This window comes from Ursus maritimus, unplaced genomic scaffold (genome assembly GCF_017311325.1).
Source record: "Ursus maritimus isolate PB19 unplaced genomic scaffold, ASM1731132v1 scaffold_27, whole genome shotgun sequence".
In the NCBI taxonomy this organism is placed as follows: domain Eukaryota; kingdom Metazoa; phylum Chordata; class Mammalia; order Carnivora; family Ursidae; genus Ursus; species Ursus maritimus.
In genome coordinates, this window is record NW_024425230.1 from 22012402 (window position 1) to 22032481 (window position 20080).

Here is a 20080-nt window from a genome sequence, read left to right on the forward strand (position 1 = left end):
GGCTGATACAAAAGCAAAAATACAGAATTGTATCTTTTTTGAAAAGTTGAGCTATGATTCACAAAATTCACCCTTTTAAAGTATACAATTCAGTTTCAGGTTTTTAGTGTAGTGGAACAAGCTGTATCTTTCTCCGAATAATATGTAATCAAATGTTTTCCAAGTTACTCCTTTCTGCTTACTCAGTGGTAAGTTACACAATGTTACATACCATAAGTTACTCCAATTTTCCCTACCACAAATAAGGCTATAGTAAATATTGTACATGTGGCCATTCTCTTTGGGGGAGGGTTATTTCCCCAGGAAAAGTTTCCAAGAGTGGTATTGATGAGTCAAAAGGGCCACATTTCTTTTAAGGCTCTTCAGAAGTAAGGTCAGTTGCTTCTTAAAGGGATGATGCCCGTTCACATGGCCACAGCTTTCTCTGAATGTACCAATTACATCATCTTACTAGCACTGGAAAGTGAATAAGGTATGTATATTTTGCTAATGCAGTGTGTGATGTTACCATTTGAATTTCTTTGATAGCCATACCAATCCTAAGCCATTCAAAGCCATGTTTAGCTAAATGGGAATGGAGGGACAGTGATTTTGAGTGGACTATAAAATGGACAAATGATGGAAGAAGAAGGTTAAGATATACACAGAGTTGGTCATACTAGTCTATGAGCATTAATGGCTCTCTTTCAGTTGACTCTCTGGAATCAACACTTTCTAGTCCCTCCAGTTAAACATATTGACTACTACCCATGACCTACTGAATGCTTTCATCTCTGGATTTCCTACACACTTCTTCCTACCAATTGAGTTAGATGCCTAACAAGAGTCTGTTGTGTTTGGTCCCAACCCTCCCTGTGACAGCCGTGTGCCAGAGTGTAATTAATTTAAGTTACACAAACCGATGAAACATAAGCATGAAAAGAAACAGTTGTTTCTATGAAATGTCAGTTGAATGCTCTGGAAATATTAGCTAACAACCATTTGAAAATTACTGTCAAACCAGATGAGGGTGAGACAATTACAAAGGATTTTTTTTTTTTTAAAGAGGAAGGCTTCTCTTATATTGCTTTGCAAGAAGTTTTAAGTCCTTAGTCAACTTTAAAGAAACAAATTGGAAAGCACAGAAAATATACCGTGGATAGGATTTCTGTAAGAAAGATCTCAAGAACACTCTAATCGGCACTCTTGCTCAAAGAAAAATTTTGGCCTCACATCCGAAGACTGGCAAATGGGTGTTCCTTACAGGTTTTAAGTGACGAGATGTTAAGGTATGGATTTGCCATTTTTTATAATTCACTGCATTAATATACTTTCCTGTTCAGCTGCCTAACTATTGGGTCAGACCCAATTTGTTTGGGCAGAGATAGATCCTTATTCCCTAACTTTTTTGTTTTGTTTTGATAAGAGGGCGGGTGGGAGAGAATTCGTCCCAGACTTACCTAACTGGTGAATTTGGATCTGCCTGCCCTCAGAGAGAGTGCAATGTTCTCTAATTAGACACAGTGAAAGTTGTTAGGCCCCCTTAAGGGGGAGGTTGGAGTTTTGGGGGAGATCATTTTAATTCAGGGAATATTAAAAAGGCTACAGTCATCAGTCAAGCCACATACTTGAGTTCAGCTCTATTGGTGATGGAGTTGTATTTTCATCTTCTCATTGGTTCTGGACTTAGAAGAAAGGGATGGTACTTACTTTCCCTATCATATTCCAACAGTGGTGGATACAACAGCTTCTATGTACTGTCACAATCAAGATACATTATTCCCCTTTTATTTTAGTCTGTGATTCTGTTCATTCAAATGGAAAGTTGTCTCTGGTTTACAGGTGGTAGCCCAGCGTTGTCTGAAGTTCAATCTGCATCTCAGGCCAAACAAAGAAGAGAACATTTATGGCTTCTGAGAAATATTGCTATCAGGAAATATTTGCTAAGAAGGGAAGAGGAACCCAAACAGGGCTTGTGCCAATCCTTCTATCCCCGCCCCCACCACATCCTGAGAGAGCCTTGACTGTCCTGTTGACTTCTGGGACATGTAAACATGGCAAACTGAAGGTCACAGTCTATGTGGCTATTTAAATGAGAACTGTAAACATAGCAGGGGATACTCTAGCCTCTTTTCAATGTCCTTTGAGGCATTTTGTAACCCTATAGTGGGTCATAAAATCAATGTAATAGGGTCTGACCACTGTTCGAAAAGAAATAAAAATAATCAAGTTGAAAGTATCAGCCAGCAGTGCATATGAGTAATATGTCATGAAACTTCCGGCTCAGAGGTGAATTTATATACATCCATGTGTATATTCTGGGTTGAGATGAGCAATATATTTTGTATAGAAGGTCACAATCAAAAAAGTTTGCCAAGGGGGTGCCTGGGTGGCTCAGTTGTTAAGCGTAGGGTGGCTCAGTTGTTAAGCGTCTGCCTTCGGCTCAGGGCGTGATCCCAGCGGTCTGGGATTGAGCCCCACATCAGGCTCCTTGGCTGGGAGCCTGCTTCTTCCTCTCCCACTCCCCCTGCTTGTGTTCCCTCTCTTGCTGGCTCTCTCTCTGTCAAATAAATAAAATCTTTAAAAAAAAATGTTTGCCAAGAATATTATTCACTAATAAAAAAAGAAGGAAATCCTGCCATTTTTGACAACATGGATGAATCTTGAGGGTGTTATGCTATGTGAAATAAGTCAGAGAAAGACAAATACCGTATGACCTCACTCATTTGTGGAATCTAAAAAAAGCCAAACTCATAGAAAGTTGTAAAAAAAAAAAAAAAGCACTGGTTTAAGGTGCACATTTCTTATTCCTCTCGTCCTCATTCTTTGCTAATCTGTTCTCTCTGAAACTCTGGTGCCTTTTGAATAAAGGTTGTAGTAATTAACAGGCAGAGAAGCAAGGGCCAGTTCTCATTCTGTAAAGAGTTGGAATGCAAAAACTGTTGCCCCTACCTCACTGCTGAGTCAATCAAATATCCAAATATCATTAAGTTAGAAGGGCTGAGATCCAGAACCTCATTAAGTAAGAGGTTACGGGAAAATCTACTTTAAAATTTATCACCTGCACAGTTCAAGCTCCAGGGGTTCTTCTCAACCGCAAATTACAAAAGGTTTAGCTTGGCATTCGAGACCATGGCCCCATCTTATTTTTCTGGACTTTGTCTCCTACTTTTCTCCACCTTGAATCCTATGCTTCAACCAAACCAACTTCTGGTGTTCCTTGAACACCCCATCCATTTCTTATTTTGTGTCCTTGATTGCAGTGTTCCTCCTGTGGAGGGCAGCCTCCCCAGTCAGCTCATCTCTGCTGACTTAAGTCCCTTCCATCCTTCAAAGATCCATTTGCAATTTCCTTTCTTCTTGATTCCTTAAAGAAAAAAAAATTTTTGTTTAAAGGAGGCTCCATACCCAACGTGGGGCTTCAACTCAAGACCCTGAGATTGCGAGTCCCATGCTCTACCAACTGAGCCATCCAGGCGCCCCCTCCTTTCTTAATTCCTAATATCTCTTTTGACTCCAAAAAGATTTCTTAAAAAATACCTTTCTTAAAGATACTTTTAAATATCATTTTTCCTGATTTAAAGAGAAATATTAGTGTACTGTGAAAATAAGAAAATGAAGAAGTCACAGAAGAAAATAAAAATCCAATTTATCGAGGCATGATATCTATGTGTGATATGCATAGTATATTTATATATTACAAGCTAGTATTATATCATCTTATGATGTGCTTTTCAATTACAAATATTTCCCATGTCATTAATCTTTCCCTTCAACATGATTTTTAATGGTTACAAATAAACTATAATTTATTTAACAATCATATAACATTGGGTACTTTGTTTTCACATATGGTGCTATATTTTGGGGGAGTATAAATGGGGTGGTATCCAGGGTACGATAACAAATTTCCTAAAATAGCATAATAGAAAATTGGGGCCAATAGGATAATTAGGAGAAATGTAAGTTTCCCTATGAATCTTTGGAAATACTGGCGGGTATGCTGGCTTTCCCACTTCAAGAGGAAAAGGGGTTTGAGCCAACTGCACTTAAGTTTTAAAGGACAGTAACCCCAGAAGGCTTACGGATGACTTTGGGGGTCATCTAGGCAGCTGATCCAGGGAAACATGAAGGACTCAGTAGCAATGCCTCCCCATCTCAAAATATTTCCATCTTTATGCATCCTTTAAATCTTGTAGGAAGAGGTGTCCCTCTTCTCTGATCTCTTCCTCCCCCTCCACCAGCCGTATCTATCTCATTTTCCTTTTCTGGGATCTTGCACCATTAATTATCCCATCTCTCGTCTCTTATTCTCTCCTCTTAGCTCCTTTATTTGAGAACTTCACCTCATATTGGGGTGCGGGGGGCGGGGATAAAGAAATCGCCTCTCTCCTTTGCTCTTATTCTCCGGCTCACTGCCACACTTCTGAAAAGATCACCCTTTCTGCTTTAATTGCTTCACACACTTCTTATCCCAGTGCTCAACTCAGCTCACTGCCAGGCGCACAGCGGGCCCTGGCTGAAAGCTAGTTCCACCCCTCTTGCAAATTGGCATCTCTTTCCTGGTTCTTCAGAAGGAATTTCTCCACGGTCAGCGGTGGGTGCCCCCTGTCAGACACCAGGGCCTCACCTCTGCGCTCCCGCACCCTGACCTAGCACCTTAAGACCGCCCGCTTCCAGGTGCGCTGGGGTCTTGGAAGGTCCTGCGGGTCACCCTCCTGGCCTTCTGCCCGCCTCTCTGCGTTCTCACCTTGCAGTCAGAGCTTCCCCCGCCACTCAAGAGATCTCCCAGGCTACCCCCGGGAGGCCCCGGGTGCCGGTCGTCAACTCTGCTCACCGCGGGTCTCACGGTTCTCCCAGAGGCGACACGTCAGAGTGCCCCCCGCCTCCAAGCCTGCGAGCAAGTCTCCCAGGCCGGCAATGACCACACACTGAGGGCGCACCCACTAAGTGCCGGGCCCGCGCCACCTCTGCTTCCTTCCACCTGGCAGCCTCTTGCTAGGCCCCACTACGTGCCAGATCTAGTGACGAGGACGCCGTCCCGGCTCCGGAGGCGCTCGCCGTCCGCTGGGGCGAGACGGCCGCGGGGGCAGCTCGGGTCCCTCTAGCGGGAGACGGCGGTCCCTGCCCAAGGCCCCCGCCCGGGAGGCGCGGCGGAGGACGAGGGGCCCAGGGCTCTGGGAGCGGCCGCCGGGCCGGAGCCGCGGCGCCGGGGCACTTGGCCGGCCCGGCGGGCGGGCGGGGCAGGGGCGGGGGCCTCGGCCGGGCGCGCGGGGTCGGGGGTCCAGCCCTGCGCTGCGTGCCGCCCCGCCCCGCCCGCCCGCCGCCGCCGCCGCCGCCGTCGGGCCCGCGCCGCAGCCTCGCCTCGGGGCGGAGGCGGGAGGCCGGAGGCGGGAGCTGGAGGCCCGAGGCCGGGCCCAGGCCGGGGTAGCCCCTCCGCCGCGCCGCCCTGGGCCGGCGCCCAGGTCCGAGTCGCCTTCCGCCCGCCCCCCCTCACCCCCCCGCCCGCGGCCCCAGCCGGGTCCCGCCGCCGGGCCGGCTCCCGCCCCCGCTCCGCCCCCGGAGCCGCAGCCCGCCCGCCACCGCCGTCGCCATGTTGGCTCCGCAGCCGGCGTGGGACGCGCGCGGCCGAGCCTGGGGCCTGCAGCCGCCGCCGCCGCCAGGTAAGCGCCCCCGCGGGCGGGCCGGGGCGGGAGCCTGCGGGCCGGGGCCGCCGCCGCCGCCGAGGCCGCCCCAGTCCGCGGGCCGGAGCCGCGCCGTGCCGAGCCGGGGCCGAGCCTGCGCCGCGCTGCGGCCCTGCAGCCGGGCGGACCCTGCGCGCCGCCCGAGGCGAGGCGGCAGCCACTTCCCCCGACCGCCGCCTGGCGGGCCCCGGCCGCCACCCCACCCCGCCCCCGGCCGACGGGCCGCCTGCCGCTGCCGCCGCGACCCGCCGCCGCCGTCCTCCCCGCGCGGGACAGGCGGCCGCCCTCGGCCACAGCCCGCGGCCCCCTGCTCGGGCGCGGATAACGGTGCCACTTCACCCCGCCGGGGCGCCCTGTCAGCCCTTCCGTCCCCCGCCGCGCCGAGAGCTGGCGCCGTCCCGGGGCGGACACTTCGGGGATCGACCCTCTTGGGGGCCCCTCGGTCCCTCCCCCCACCTCCGCCCAAGTTCTGACCCTGGGGTAGGTTTCTTCGGGAGCAGACAGGTATTCCTGCTCCAGAGTTGGGGGTCTTCAGGGGGTGACCAGGCCTGTTGATTAGGGTGGAAATTATCTCTCTGCAGGGGCTCTTCCTGCCAACCTGGGTGTGTGTGTGGGGGGGAAGGTTCAATGTGACCCGAGAGAGGACAGGGTAGCGTCTGCTGGACAGATGGCCTCCTGGCCTTGGATCAGCGTGTGTGAGGGGGAGGGGTCCATACGACCTTAGGTATGCCTGTTCCTGAGAACCCCAGGATTGTGGGAGCTGCTCAGGGATTTTTAACTTTCTGTTTCTTTGAGTAGGCCAGAGGGGGCATTAAAAGTCCTGGACTGGAATAAATCCACAGGCCCCCCCAGGGAAGCATGTCTGGCACCCAGGACTAGCCTAGAATAGGCCTGGCAGTAGGAGAATGGGACTTGGGGGTAAGATGGTATTAGGCCTAGGGTTGGCCCCCCTGCCTTCAGGTCTCTGTTCATATAGGGCCTGTAGGGTGCATCTGTTGGTGTGTACGGTGTGGCTGAGCATACAGGATGTGGACAGACAGATGCCTGGCCTGGTGGGTGCTTGCTGGGATTTCATGGGTCTGTTTCCTCAAACTCACAGGTACCTTGCACACTGAAAGAGAGGAGGAAGCGTGGTTATAGCACGCATAATTTGACCATTTTTCCAATGGTCATGGCTTTGATACACTCAGTAAATTTTTACTGAGCACTTATTATGTCCTGGACCCTGGACTAGGTGTTGGGAGGATGGTGGTAAACCAGAAAGACGTGTTTTAACTTGAGCTCATAGCATAGTGGGAAAGCCCAATAATAAATAATCTGGAAATTTCGTTCCACACCAAATATTTGTCAACAAATATGTGCCAGGCATTGTTTTAGATGCTGTGAAGAAAGTAAGCAAAAATAACTGCCCTTGAGCTTTCAATCTGGTGTGTGTGGCGGGCGGAAGACAGTAAAATAAAGTATATAATGAAAAATGTAGCCTCTTAAAAGGGGCTAAATGCTAGGGAGAAAAAGAAGATAGGGAAGGAGGATATGAGATACTGGGCGGAGGTTGAATTTACATTCAAGTGACCTGGGAAGGCCTTCTAAGAAGGTGTCTTTTGAATAAAACTTTGAAGGAAGTGGTAAACTAATCATTTCAAACTGTGCTGAGTTCGAGCTTGGAAAGATGGGCAGAGTGCTGAGAGTGATGGGCCATGATTTGATCTGGGGGCTTCAGAAAGGCTTCCCTGAGGAAGTGACGTCTGGGCTGAGACCTGAAGGAGGGTTAAGAGTTAACCATGTGTGGAGCAGCACGGAGCTTGGCAAGTTGGAGGAAGTGAAAGAGGCCTGTGTGGCTGGAGGGGGAAAGGAAGAGGGGAGATAAGTTTGTAGAGAGAGAGGTGAGTTAGATCACAGGGGACCTTGGGGACAGAATGCCTCCCTCTCCTACCCCTCCCTCAACTTTGGTTTGTATCCCCAGTGAAATTAGGAACCTTTGAGGGGCTTCAAGCAATTGACATGATGACATTTACATTTTAAAAGGTCTCCGGCCTCTGTGTGGGGAATGGACTTTGAGATAAGCAGGTAAGGCGAGGCTTTCTGTGTTGAGTGGCCTAACTACTTGATCTGCTTCGAAAAGCCTCAGAGCAGTCTTTTCCTCAGTCTTCCTCTTTTCCAGAGATCCTTTTCCTCAAAGTCTATTTTGTGCAGCTTTTAGGAAGGGAAAGGAAGATGAATTAGCATTTATGGAGTGCCTGCTAGGTGGGAGAATCAATTTGAGAGACTTCTGCAAACATCAGATTTAACTTCATCCTCTCTGCAACTTAAGAGAAAGTTGTCCTGCCCCTTTTACAGATACAAGCCCAGAGGGGATAGATGACTTATCCAAAACCACGTTTGTAACATAATCTGGACTCAGACCCAGGTCTCCACGATCCCAGAGCCCACTGGCTCTAGGACCAGACTACTGGAGTTTGCATCTTGCTTCTGCCACTTGCTAACAGAATGATTTTGAGTTTATTTCTTATGTGCCTCAGTTTCCTATTTGGAAAGGCCTCAAGCTTTTCCCAGCTTAAATAAAGATCAAAGTACCTATCTCATAGCGTTGGTAAATGCAGATAAAAGTACCTACCTCACGGGGCTGTTGTGCATATCAGATTAACCAAGCCACGTAGACATTGTAGCACTTACCTCACATGTTAGTTGCTATCATTAAATTTTTAAAACTTTCGTGCTGTCTTTTAGCTATGTTATGGTCACACGGGATGAGATTAAATATATAGATAATTTAATTCTTGGATTTTGTGAGACTCTTTTTGCCCTCCCTTTTTCTCTAAATAACGTAATGCCAGTGTTCCATGTGATCAGTCATTCAACATTGATCCCCCATTTCATTCTTGACGCTGTGCTAGGACTTTTGAATATAAAGTGAGTTTCTTCCCTTCAGAACGGCAGGGTGTCCACGGGAGGTCAGTTGTGTAAACGGGTGAGCTACAATGTACTTGACAAGTTCTCTAACGCACCTGTAGCTAGAGAGCTTTTGGGAGCAGTAGGAACTAAATGGCTGGGGGGAGTAGGGAAGACTTCAGGGCAGAGGTGACTTTTGAACTGGGCTTTGGAGGAAGAATAGGAGTTTTACAGGCCAGTAAGACTGGGCAAAGGACAGTCTAGGTAGAGAGAGCTATGTACGAAAGCATGGAGCCATGAGAGGCTTGGTTGGTATGGGCAGGAGGCTGGAAAACTGAGCTGGAGTTGGAGCTGTAAAAGGCAGGTCAGTTTGGATTTTATTCTACAAGCCACAGAGAGTATTATTAGATGAGTATTGGATACATCAGAGTATCAGATACATACCATGGTTGATTTTGGAGTTAGTGGAGACAGATGTCATCCTGGGGGTGGCTTTCTTTTGGCGGGATCACTATGTTTCAGGATCTGGTTCTCATAGTCCTAAAATTCAGTTTTGTGGGGCACTCGGAGCTTATTGGATCCAGGCAGACTGACTCACTAACCAAACTTGGAATCGACTGATGCATAAACTCGGTATTAACTGGCCATGAGAAATGAAACTGCAGAATGACAGATGTTCTGTCCTCTGGCCATCCCCCCCCCCCCTTCTGGCCAGGGCTAGGACATATTAAACTCTTGCTCCTCAATTCCTGTTTGTTTTTCTCAGGCCCGTGAAAACTCATCTTTTTTGTTAACATAATCTTTACTTAAGCTCTATACAGTGTGGCCAACCACGATTATTAATTGATCAAATGCATGATTCTGTATGGTGTGGGCTGGATCATAAGTTTGTGAATCTTAAGGAAGAGGAGGAGTACCTTTTTTTAGAAATAAAATACTGGAAAAGGGGATTCCTCAGAACTGGTATCCAGATTCTAAGTGGTGTGGGTAGTCTCGTAGCTCACGGGTGGTTGTGGACAGATGTATTGGAAATTGTTCAGGGAACAGAGGTCTGTGAACTCATGGAGGGGGCGGGGAGCTTTTGGTTGCACTGGAAGGAGAGATTGGTTTAGAATTTTCATCTTCCCTACACATTGGAGACAGAAAAGAAAGTAGTAACTCCTGCCCTCTGCTCAGCCTGGCCACGGTGAGCTTTCCTACTGGATTGAAATCTTCGTGGCATTTGAGCTTTGTCTTAACACTTCTTTCTGCTTCTGCAAAACTGGGAAGAGTGGTGGATCTCCTAGAGTTTTGAATCTCTGTTTTTCTATAATGAAAAATAAAATCCAAATAGACCAACCTAGATCGTGGACTAATTATTTTTCCTTTAAAACTCTAAAAAGAATTACAGCAGTATATTCATGTAGAAAATGTAGGGAGCACAGATAGGTATACAAAGGAAATATAAGTAACCAATAAGTCCTCTGACCTAGAGCTACTGTCAACATTTTAATATTTAGTGTTTGTATTAGATCTTTATCTCTAGCTCTATCTTTACATGTAACTTCGTTTTAACTTTTTCTTTTCCTACAAAAATAGGAATATCCCGAGTAGGAGAGAATTCGCATGTACTCACAAGCTGCATTCGTTTCCATTTCTGGGCATCCAGTCCAGTGTTCTAGGAGTGTAGGATTGTGATATCCATTAGCTAATTAATTTTGAGAAATGTTTTAGGAGATCAGAGTGCCACTTCAGCCAACCATTTACTTTTATTTGAAGTGGGAAGTGTGTTATGTGTGTGTTGAAATGACATATGGATCCTTTTTATGACTCAAAGAAAAGTTAATGAACACCTTTCAAGTTGGTGTCACCCACAGAGTTGTTCCTCAAACTTCTCAGCACTTCTGGGCTGTCCTGTTCACTGTGTGACTTTGGGTAAGTCCTTTACCTTCTCCATTTTAGATTCTGAAGGTGTTGGATCAAGAGTTAATGGTGGCCCCTTTTCTGTCATTAACATACTCCAGGAGATGAAAAGGCTGATGAGATCTATCCTTGTGATTGATTGTGGAAAGACTGCCACAGTGTTGAGTGAAAAAAAGAATGTGTCCACTGAACAAATTAACTCCCGGCCTGCAACCAGAGTGTGTGTAGGGGGATGAGGGGTTCTGTATAACTTTGTTGTGTCTTTGATGAAAGTTCCACAGTTATTGGAGCCCCCTAGAAAAATGCTTTGGCTAGTTCAGAGGTGACATTAAGGGTCTTTTGCAAAACGAGGTCTCCAGGCTTATTCAGAGAATCATGACCTACTACTCTCTAGGTTTAATTCAGAATGGACTCACCTCCTTTCTGCAGAACAGAGTTTACTGTGAGATCTCCTTCCTTCTGAGTGGTGGGATTGGGTGGTTTTTACTTTTGTTTACGTGTTTGCCTGTCACTTGAATTTCTCTAGGTTTGTGTATCATCTTTACAAAAACAAATAACCAGTTAGTCTATTTTCATTTTGGAGATAAATTTGAATGCCCTGAGGCAAAATCTCAAACTGCCCAGAAAAATGGCCTTATGGAAGAGGCATGATGTCGGAGCTGGCCACCCCTCCTTAGTTACTCAGGGGAAGATGCCTTTGTTAGATGCGAGGTGAATTAGGCTAGGACCTCTGACGGGGCGAGTCCCTGAATTCAGAGGTCCGGGGCTGCGCCATCTGGGAGGGGCAATAAGGGTGTGACTTGGCTTCTCGCTTCATTGGTGGGTGTTTTCTTGAGGAGTGCTTTTAAAGAAATCACTCCTCTGGGCGTGGCCCTGGGCCTTCATCTGCCCGTCCACATGGGGGATGCTGGAGGCCTTAGTGTTACAACCTGGGAGTCATGAGACTGTAAAGAAAGGGGTTCCTGTGTGTAAGCCTCACATGCATTCCTAGGATTTCCCTCCTGGGAGTTCAGCTCATTCTGGGTGTGAGGTGGGAGGGGGGTGGCTACTTCTTCCTCATTTTCATCCAGTCTTGGGGCAAAGGAACAGCTTACCCACACTGCCCTTGGCGAGCTGGAGCCGAGCCGGAGCCAGCGGAGTGGGCTCTGGTCTGCTGCGGTATACAGCACCCTACTCCTATCTGCCGAGTCAGCTTCTCAAGTTGAAGTTGTTCCTTAGCCAGCCAAAGAAAGGGCAGAGTGCGACCAGAAAGAGAGGTTTTGAAGACAGGTGTCCATTGTAACTGCAGGCCTTTCAGGGCTCTTCTAGGGCCTGAAAACACATCTGAGGCAGAGGTTTGGCATTTTCAGAAGAGCGGGGAGCCCAGGGGTGGGCAGCAAGCAGCTGTTCAGAGTCTTCTGGGGCTTGGCTCTGCCGCGGCTCTGGTCTGTATGGGCAGGGGCTGCTCGCTGCCTTGCCTTGTTGGACAGACTCTCCAGACCCGAGCTGAACTGGCTGAGACTTCACTAAGGCTATAAATCATCAGGCCCTTAAAAATATTAGATGTGTGACTAATTCTACCGTTACTCTGTTTTTTAAAGATTTTATTTATTTATTTGACAGAGAGAGAGACAGCCAGCGAGAGAGGGAACACAAGCAGGGAGAGTGGGAGAGGAAGAAGCAGGCTTATAGCGGAGGAGCCTGATGTGAGGCTCGATCCCATAACGCTGGAATCACGCCCTGAGCTGAAGGCAGACGCTTAACCGCTGTGCCACCCAGGCGCCCCTCTACTGTTATTCTTAATTAGAATGTTTACTTGTATTTAAAATCCCGTGGAGCCTTTTTGCAACTGGGCCATCATTGATCGGGAATCTACAGTTGCTCATGAAAGGCCTAGCCTGGGCCCAGCCCAGAGCTGGGTGCTCTGTGGAGCATAAAAGAATCATGTGAGATGAACTTTGCCCTCAAGGAGTTCCCCCCACTGAAAGCAATTAAAGAACGATTTGCTTTCAGACCAGACATGTCTTAAGGGGGCTTTTCTTGCTGAGGTGGTGGTTACTTCCACACGGATCACCCCTCTGAGATGGCTGGGGTTACCTCTGGGGAACATTCTCTGGTACCCAAAATGGATTGAATAGCCCTTTGGGAGGAAGGAGGTTGTGGCAATGATGTAATCTCATCTTTCATTTCTTCACTTGTCTCCCTGCGCCACTGTTTCTCCAAGCCCCTGAACCCATTAGGAGAAGGTAGCCGGCGACCCACAAAATAGGAACCCAGTGCCTATCATTCCACCATTCTAGCTCCGGTTCTCTGAGTCTAAGGCTTTTGTGTTTCCACTTAGACTCCCCTTTTAAAATATTTACACCCCCCTGGGAGAGGTCAGACTCTTAGCGGTTCATCACCAAATAGTAGCTTTAATTACCAGGAATTAATTAAGTCAACTGAGAGAAAGACTGGGGCCCAGGCAGGCACTTGGGGGCAAGAGTATCCGAAGGGACACACTCCTGCAGGGCAGGAGAGACGTGAGGGCAGCAGAAGAAACTTTGATGCACATTAGTTGTTGCAGGCACGTCCTGCTGACTGTGGGGTCGCCCGGGTGGTCCGGCTGCTGGGGCCTAGGGTGCAGCACGGGCATGGTCCTAGCACTGGCCCAGCGGGCTTTGAGGCAGAGGTGGAATTTGGGCTGAGTCTTAAAGGGCTGGGAAGATTGCTTTTTTCCCCCCCTTCATTTAAAAGCTAATATATGCTTACTTTGGAAAATTTTAGAACATTCAAGAAGAAAACTTCCTTTTAATTTTATACTTCATGATAGAGGGCTGGAATGCATAGGCAGAGGGGAGTGATTCTTGGACAGTGTAAGTCAGAGGGTGTCAGCCCTTTCCTCAAGTCCTCCTGAAACCTTCTGTCAAAGAGTAAACGTCAGTCTTGAGGTGGCCCTTTGTTATCTGCTTCCTACCCCATCTCCTCTGACCGCCTCTACTCCAGTTTGTGTTCCTTGAGTGCACCGAGCACTTTTCACTTGCTCTTCCCTCTGCTTGAAACCTCTTTTCCCCCATGTTCACATGGCTTGCTCTCACTTGCATCAGAATTGAAAAAAAATAGTCACTCCCATTTTTGATTTCGGTTGAGGAGCTCCTGTTGAGGAAAGCTCTGTGACTCGTCCTGAATCTGCTTGTTTGTGACTGTGTCTCTCCATCCTGTGGAATGTCAGCACTGCGGGGGTGGGGACCTGGCACATAGTAGGTGCTCACTCACCATCATTGAGTGAATGAACGCACGTGCATGTGTGAGTGCAGTGTGTGTGTATTGTGGCAATGGAGCCGGAAAGGCTGGAGGGGAAAGAACGGGTGTGGATGATGTGGAGAGCAGGGACGATCTTGGCAGGAATGGAGATTGGAGACATGGTCCAGTGTGTTCGGTGCTACAATCTTTTTTTTTTTTTAATTAAAGATTTTATTTATTTATTCAACAGAGATAGAGACAGCCAGAGAGACAGGAACACAGCAGGGGCAGTGGGAGAGGGAGAAGCAGGCTCATAGCGGAGGAGCCTGATGTGGGGCTCGATCCCGCAGCGCCGGGATCACGCCCTGAGCCGAAGGCAGACGCTTAACCGCTGTGTCACCCAGGCGCCCCTATGCCACCCAGGCGCCCCCGGTCGCTACAATCTTACCTCTTACTGGCGAGTTGAAGAAGGCAGTGATTGGGCCTTTGAGGCAGGTGAGGAAGCACCTGTGGAAATATAAAATCGGTGGACTTGGTCTAGGTCTAGAGGGTAGAGGTTCTCAAAAGCCTGGCCAGAGAGTGGGAGGAGCTGTGGTAGGTGATAGGAAACCACTTAGGGCTTTGAGAAAAGTGAGTGACCTGATTGGAGTGGTGTGTGGGGAAGACTGATCTCCAGGAGACGCGCAGGATGACGGTCCCGGAGAGACTGAGGTGGGGAGGAGAGAGGCAACAAGGGTAAGGATGTGGAACGGATGACATCGGTGATACCGGGTCGTGACAGGATGCTCCCCGATTCCGTGTGGCTGCCTCGACAGAGGCTTCTAGCATTCCCAACTTTGTAGAGCTCAAGTATTGTCTGTGGCTTCCCATGAGTTTTGGAGGCAGGTGGGGTGTGAGTAGGAGAAAGGGGGAAAGGAAGGGCCCTCCTTAGGTTTACTGGGTTGGTGGGTCTGGTGGTAAGCATGTGGTCGTATCCTGCACTGGGTCTGTGCTCACAGACTGTAACCCAGGATCGGAGCCTTTCTCTTCTTTCTGGTCTGCTGAAAACTGTTTCCTGTCTGAGAGTAGCTGTCAGTGCTCTTGGGTTTTCTTTTGAACCTATGCACATACCAGGACAGTATCTGAAATCCATTTGTTCGATCACCTTCTCTCAACTTCATTTTCTGTCTCCATAGTTTTATCTGTTTCTCAGAACAAATTGTCTTTGACTCACAAACCCATTTGGATTGGGTTAATTGACTGGAAATACTTATTTCTAAGTGGTTTCTGTTTCATTAGGCTTCTGGCCTGTTTTTAAAAAGACTTTTACCAAGATGAGATCAGTGGAGCAATGATTTGGGTATAATCAGCTTCTTTCTTGTGATCTTTTGGTATAAGCTATGTGTTGAGATTGGTGTTTCTGATGTATTCATTCCTAGAATAAGTATTTGAGTGCTTGCTGTGTGCCGGGCACTATTTTAGGCACTGGGAAGTTTCCTGGAATCAAATAACAGGAATCAAATAAAAATCTTACCTTCATGGAACTCATATTCTGGTGTGTGTAGGCTTAGAGATAACAACCAAAATATAAAGTATGATGGAGAAAAACAAAGCAGAGATGGAGGATAGGGAGGTTTGGTGGGGAGACAGATTTTCTATTTTAAATATGGAAGTCAGGGAAGTCTCATTGATAAAAAGACATTTAAGCAGAGATCTGCAGGAGAGAGGGGGCCATGCAGATATCTGAGGGAAGAGGCATCAGGGTGGAGAGAAAAGCACCAAAGTCCTTGAAGCCAGAAAAAGCTTGAGGAGTTTTGGGAACAGCAAAGAGGTCAGTGTGGCCAGTGCCGGAGTGAGACAGGGGAAGTATGGGAGAGGAGGCCTGAGTGGTCCCATGGGGCTTGTAAGCCCTGGTGGGGACCCGAATGAGTTGGGAAGCCCCTGGTAGCTCCGTCTCCTTCCTGGAAGGGTTGCCTTGGCGGCTGGCCATGCCAAGGGGCTTCTGCAGTGGCTCTTGGGTCAGAGGGGGCATGGGAGCCTGAATCATCTGGGAGCTTCTTTTGGGCCAGCTGCTTGGGCCATCCAGGCCTCTGGGGCCACCTGGAGCACAGGTGCATTTCTGGGACTCATTCAGTGCCAGTGCCATTGTTCCATAACCACCAGGTAACTGTCAGAGCTTCGGATGCCCAGGTTTACCCCACTGCTAAGTAGTCATTTTCCAGGAAGGCCCAGAAGTCTGCATTGTTAACAAGTTTTTGGGTGATTTTTGAGGCCAGTGGTCCCTGGACCACACTTTGGTCTATAGACCATGGTTCTCAGCCCCAAATTAAATGTCACCTGTGATGGTTTAAAAAAATGCCTGGGCCCACCCCTAAAGATTCTGATTTAATTGGCCTGCGGAGGGGTTAGGCATTAGCATTGCTCCCGGACTGTTCCTAATGTACATCCAGGACTAGAATCACTCATCTAAGGATTAAATAAGCCTCGTACCTGGTATTTGATGGGGACGTTTGAATGGGTAACTGTGAGTAAAGGACTTCATTCAGCCCCTCTGGGAAGCCTAAGGCAGGGCCGGTCACCTTGCCTGGAATAACAGGCATCTTTCACAGTAATGTTTACGTGCTTTAGCTCATTTGACTACCTCACTTCTCTGGGCCTCCGTTTCCTTGCTTGTGGAGTCAGTGGCTTAAATTTAATGGTTTCCTAGAGTCTCTTTGGCTCTGACAGTTCTTAATCTTTCTGATGTTGGAAGAACCTCTAAATCAGAACAATGTTCTAGGGCACTGTTTACTGATGTTGGTCTTAGAACGCCCTAAGTGCATCATAATTATGGCAAGGGCTGTAGTGAATGTCTCCATAGCAGACTGAAGGAAGATGTGTGCCATCTCCAGTAGCACCCTGGGAAGAGGAGGGTGTTGGAAAACTGAAATGTGTGCCATCGGACCTCTCGGTTCAGAGTCCCTGATGGAACTCCTAGCTTGGTCCTTGGAGGCAGGTGGGAGCCTGAGCATTCATCTTGGCTCTGCCCCTCACTGGGGTGAGTTCCTTGTGAAGCGGGAATCGTGTTTTATAAGCTGTAAAGCTTCTATAAATCCAGGCATGGTAGGGTGGCCAGGGAGAGGCAGGCAGCTTGGGTCATCGAAGCCCAGAACTGAGGTTTGCCAGCCCCTTTCTGCAGCCAAGCCGAGTTATTGGGGACAAGAGACAGTTTGAATAACCTGAGGAATCCGGTGGCTATAGGAACAAACTAAGGTTAACCTGGAATAAATAACCAGGCACGTCCTGGAGCACCTCAGAACTAACTCACTTAGGACATCAGATATAAAACACTCCCGTGCCTGGTACCCGGGTCTCTCATTTTTGTCCTCATTGGGACAGCATAGTGTCTGCTTCTTTTGTGTTTTGAAATGTGATGGTCCAGTAAGAAGAAAAAGTTAGGGGAAAAAAGTTTTTCTGTTTCTCTTCTGTAGAATTGGGATAATGAGTTTCCTTCCCTTCCCTTTAAAATTTTTCCATTCATATTCTCTATCTGTATTTCGAATCCAAACTAAATGCTGGTCTCTCAAAGTTAAGACAAAAATGAAGTCAAATGAGGAAATGCAGAATTAGACTAAGCGTGAGCAGAATTTGAAATGCAGCTTTTCATTCTGTCATTTGTGGGCACACAGACCTTGATGGGCCATTAACCAGTTTCTCCACGCTGGCCAATTAAACCCGAATCTTGGGGCGCTGTGACCAAGAGTGAGTAGTTTTCTACAGTTCCTGAGGTGATGCTGGTGCTCAGCTACAGTGAGGATCACCTAGTTTTAAAAAATGGGTTCTGCCGGCTTTTCTGTATCTTCTCCCATTCTTGTCCCTGCTCAGTGCTTGTCCCTTTCCTGCATCTCCCCTCCTGTGGCTTTCCCCAGCTTACCTGCCCCTCTGCCTCCTTGGCTTCAGCAGGCCTCCCGAGCTGTCCCCTGTGCATGCTTCCCACCAGCCTGACATTAGGGATCCAGCAGTCTGCTGGGGCACGCTGGAGAGCTATGAGGTAAAGCTCGCTGGCCACCGAGTTTGGTGGCCTAATGCTTAACATGTGCGTTTGCTATGTTGAAGTCAGTGTTGTAAGGACTTTACAAATACTAACTCATTGAATCCCTACAACAGTCCCATTTTACATATGGGGAAACAGAGGTGAAGAAACCTCCGTAAGGTCAAATGGCTAGCGAGTAGTAGAGCTGGTATTTGAACCCACGTAGAGCCTGTGCTTGGAACCACCACACCATGACGGGGAGGGGGAGACGTTCTGGGGCCTTGAATCTGGGACTTTGAATTTATGTTTGGAGATTTTTCTCAGGGTCTGACATATACTTTTATCATTGTGCTTATTACCTCAGCTTACTTAGACATTTACCTTCAGGTCTATTAAAAAACATTTTATTTTTCTTCTTTCCTTCGGTGGTGTTTGGAAACTAGACCGTGGCCTAGGTAGATGTTATCCCTTTCTCCGTAGCTCTGCACCACACCCTTGTTTTGAGAACCTCTCTGAGCTATGATGTCTAGGCTGACCTGAGCTGGCCTTGGAGAGACACAAGTGATGTCTTTATGTTCCTTGATGCCTTTTTTTTAATTGTGGCAAAATATACATAACAAAATTGACCATTTTAACCATTTTTAAGTGTACTGTTCAGTGGCATTAAGTACATGCACAGTTGTACAGCCATCGCCACCATCCAGAATCTTTTCACCACCCCAAACTGAAACTCTGTACCCATTAAACACTAACTCCCTGTCCTCTCTCCCCCTTAACCCCCGGTAACCACTGTTAACGCTTTCTGTCTCTATGCATTTGACCGCCCCAGGTACCTGGATTCCTAGGTGGAATCTACAGTGTTTGTCCTTTGACACCTGGCGTATTTCACTCAGCATAATGTCCTCAAGGCTTATCCATGCCGTAGCGTGTATTGGAACTTTGTGCCTTTTTAAGGCCGAGTAATATTCCATTGTTTATTTATATCACATTTTGTTCATCCATTCATCTGTTGATGGACACTTGGGTTGCTTTCACCTTTTGGGTATTGTGAATAATGCTACTATGAACACGTGTATGAAGAGGACTCTTTGAGACCCTGCTTTCAGTCCGTTTGGGTATGTACCCGGGGGTGGCACTGCTAGTGGTGGTTGTAGGGTTAATTTTCATTAGGAACTGCCCTCTGTTTCCCACAGTGGCCGCACCCTGTTATGTTCCCACCAGCCGTGCACAGGATTCTGATTTCTCCACATCTTCACCAACACTTGTTATTTTCTGGGGTTTTTTTACTGTTACTTTTTTTTCTAATAGCTATCCTAATGGGTGTGAGCTTGGTGATTATCTAGTTGGACTCACAGAGTCCACCAACCACGGATCTGGTCCTGACAGTGCTAAAGTATACACACGTAGAGAAAATAATGGGATAAGCCTCCGTGTGCTCCTTACCCACATCCAGTAGTTATTAATTCATGGCTAATCTTCATTTGTGAACACCCTCCTTGATCTCTTCCTCCTGCTCTGTGTCATTTTGAGGCAAATCTCAGACATCACATCATTTTTATTATTTATTTATTTTTAAAGATTTTATTTGAGAAAGGGAGAGTGAGTGCAGGTGGGGGGAGGGGCAGAGGGAGAGGGAGAGAATCTCAAGCAGACTCCATGCTGACCGTGGAGCCCAACACTGGACTCGATCTCATGATCCTGGGATCCTGACCAGAGCTGAAACCAAGAGTTGGACACTTAACCGACTGAGCCACCCAGACACCCTGATATCATTTTATCTGTAAATATTTCACCTTGTGTCTTAAAAAGATAAGGAATTTTAATATTTCATTTTGTCTGATGGTAGTAGGGCACATAGGGGTGGTTCTTTTTTTTTTTTTTCTAAAGGTTTTGTTCATTTATTTGACGAGCACAAGCACGAGCACAAGCAGGGGAACAACAGAGGCAGAGGGAGAGAGAGAAGCAGCTGCTGAGCAGGGAACCCTATGTAGGACTCAGTCCCAGGACCCTGGGATCAGGACCTGAGCTGAAGGCTGACGCTTAACCTACTGAGCCTCCCAGGCACCCCAGGGGTGTTTCTTTAGATTCCTTGTTTCCTGTCATTCCCTTGGGCACACTTGTGGACACATCCAGGTGTGGGATCTGTTGCTGTACCCTGTGGTTGGTGAAAAGCTGCCTTGGCTGTTGCCTTGCTCTCCTGAAGAAGGCTGACTGCCTTTAGGTCTGAGAGCCCAGGTGAAAGAGCCCATCCAGTCTCTGTGGAGAGGGGAAAGAGAAGAGGGAGGAAGAAGGGATGAGGAAGAACGTGTGTGTGTGTGTGTGTGTGTGTGTGTGTGTGTGTGTGAGAGAGAGAGAGAGAGAGAGAGAGAGAGAGAGAGAGAGAGATGTAAGGGAACCACAGAGATACCCCAAGAGTAATAGCATGTCCCTACCC

At 47.8% G+C, this 20080-nt stretch overlaps 1 protein-coding gene and 2 long non-coding RNA genes across 5 annotated transcripts in view; 1 reads left to right on the forward strand and 2 right to left on the reverse strand.

Moving 5' to 3' along the window:
• LOC103660211 overlaps positions 1–29 on the reverse strand; it is a 7348-nt gene extending 7319 nt beyond the window's left edge. The window contains exon 1 of the long non-coding RNA XR_567738.2: positions 1–29. This exon is cut by the window's left edge and continues 395 nt beyond it. This is a non-coding gene — a long non-coding RNA (uncharacterized LOC103660211).
• Positions 30–1751: 1722 nt separating this feature from the next.
• LOC103660212 lies at positions 1752–5160 on the reverse strand. Of its 2 annotated transcripts, none has more exons than XR_567740.2 (3): positions 4730–5160; positions 3041–3346; positions 1752–1851 (listed from the first exon to the last, which is right to left on the reverse strand). It is a non-coding gene; the product is annotated as an uncharacterized LOC103660212 (long non-coding RNA). The 2 variants fall into 2 exon arrangements; XR_567739.2 differs by having other exon boundaries at positions 4817–5159.
• Positions 5161–5588: 428 nt separating this feature from the next.
• ZNF592 (zinc finger protein 592) overlaps positions 5589–20080 on the forward strand; it is a 46967-nt gene continuing 32475 nt past the window's right edge. Inside the window, exon 1 of one of the 2 annotated variants that reach the window (XM_040642838.1) lies at positions 5589–5642. The gene's annotated coding sequence lies outside the window, so the exon portion shown is untranslated. The remainder of the gene's footprint in view (positions 5643–20080) is intronic. The other variant, XM_040642837.1, reaches the window with a different exon arrangement.